The 1,850-nt window shown below is 45.2% G+C and overlaps 1 pseudogene; it reads right to left on the bottom strand.

The window, feature by feature from the left end:
* Positions 1-1,251: 1,251 nt before the first annotated feature.
* On the bottom strand, positions 1,252-1,780 carry LOC100962573 (annotated as a pseudogene).
* Between the last annotated feature and the right edge of the window lie 70 nt (positions 1,781-1,850).

The following is a 1,850-nucleotide window of genomic DNA, read 5'->3' as shown; positions in this document are numbered from 1 at the left end:
AGGCGCCGAGCCAGGAAGAGAGCTTATTTTTAGCAAGGTCTGCTGCAACTAAGCAAGGCCAACAGCACAAACCATACTATTTACAAGAAAAATTACAATGAATTTTTAGGTCAAAGTTCCTTAAATACTTTATGGGACTGTAAGATTGAGATGTTATTATGTAAGAGCCAACATTTCACTCCTATATCTATCACTGTGGCTTTATTATATATCATCCCAGTTTATTTTCTGGTATGAAAATAAAACAATTTTTGTTGTCTAAGACCTAGATTGTGAGTCTAGAAATCTATATTTTTGATAAGCTCTGTAGGTCATTGATTTTTTTTTTTTCTTTGAGATAGAACCTCAAGCTGTTCCCCTGGGTAGAGTGCAGTGCATCACAGCTCACAGCAACCTCCAACTCCTGGGCTCAAGCGAGTCTCCTGTCTCAGCCTCCCAAGTAGGTGTGACCACAGGCGCCCACCACAATGCCTGGCTATTTTTTGGTTGCACCCATCATTGTTGTTCGGTGGGCTCGGGCTGGATTTGAACCTGCCACCTTAGGTATATGTGGCTAGCGCCTTAGCCATTTGAGCCACAGGCGCCTGAGCCGGTCATTGATTTTTCTCATGGGACAAACACAGAACTGCCCCCTACCAGAAACCCCTCCTATTAAGGGTCCCAATAATGTCCTTAGGAAAAACAAGGTTACTCTGGAGGTTTTGGCTGCCATTCATCCCTCCTTCCCATGAATTATTGGCAACTCTTGGATAAGAGGAGTCTTCCCTTAGCTTAGACTAAGAACCCCCTGCCCATAGGTGTTATTCTGACTAGACTATATGAAGGGTGTGGGTACAGGAGAGAAAAGTGACTAAGAGCGGGGCACAGTGGCTCATGCCCATAATCCCAACACTTGGGAGGCTGAGGCGGGTGAGCCAGAGCAAGATCTCATCTCTAAAAATAGCTGGGCATTGTGGTTGGTACCTGTAGTCCCAGCTATTTAGGAGGCTGAGGGAAAGAGAATCGCTTAAGCCCTGGAGTTTGAGGTTGCTGTGAGCTATGATGCCAGAGCACTCTACCAAGGGTGACAAAATGAGACTATCTCAAAAACACAAAAAACAAAGCGAATAAGTAAAAATGGGAGCCACTGGTTCCTATCACAGCTACAACTTATGTTTCCAATGTGGTTAGTGTAACATGTACAGGGGAGATGTACAGAGGAATGGAAAGGTGGAAAGGGTGTTCCTTTTGGTGTATTCTGTTTGCTGGCCTTTACTTCTTTGCCTTGCCCTGGGCAGCCATGGCTTTTCTCATTTCTTTACCCCCCAAGAACTGCATGGGCTCGATGGGCTTCAAGTTCTTGTCCAATTCATATAAACTATGGGAATAGTCCAGTCGCCATGTTTAGCTCCATGGTAGCCTCTTCAGAGAGACCCTCCAGTTTTTTGACACTGCCCCTAAGGTTGTTGTCAAGGGCTGCAGTGAGTATCTGTTTCTCCTCAACCTGTGGAACTATTTCATCAATCCAAAAGGGCAGAGCTCTGGCAATAGTGTCCTTTAGACTCTCACAGGAGGGTAGCTGGTCTTCACTGAGATCTGTATACCTATGATCCTTACTAATATTGCTATAGAAGGAGTGGTCAGGCTCTACTGGAGGTGGGGAGAAATCATAGGAGGGCCTCCAGATCTTGACCTGGGTCTCACTGTGGTTGGCTGCAGTTACCACCTTATTGAGGCCAGTCAGGTCACCACAGTGCCATTTACTGAGATGCCAAGTCCTCACCACAGGCAGCCACATCTGGTCAATGATTCTGGCACTATCTGGAGAGTTTAGAGTTTAGTTGCTCTCTTTTTTTTTTTTTTTTTTTTTT

Source organism: Otolemur garnettii, unplaced genomic scaffold (genome assembly GCF_000181295.1).
Source record: "Otolemur garnettii isolate 467f Iridium unplaced genomic scaffold, OtoGar3 scaffold00050, whole genome shotgun sequence".
In the NCBI taxonomy this organism is placed as follows: Eukaryota; Metazoa; Chordata; class Mammalia; order Primates; family Galagidae; genus Otolemur; species Otolemur garnettii.
Note: the sequence above shows the minus strand (reverse complement) of the source record. Positions and strands in the feature narration are given on the sequence as shown.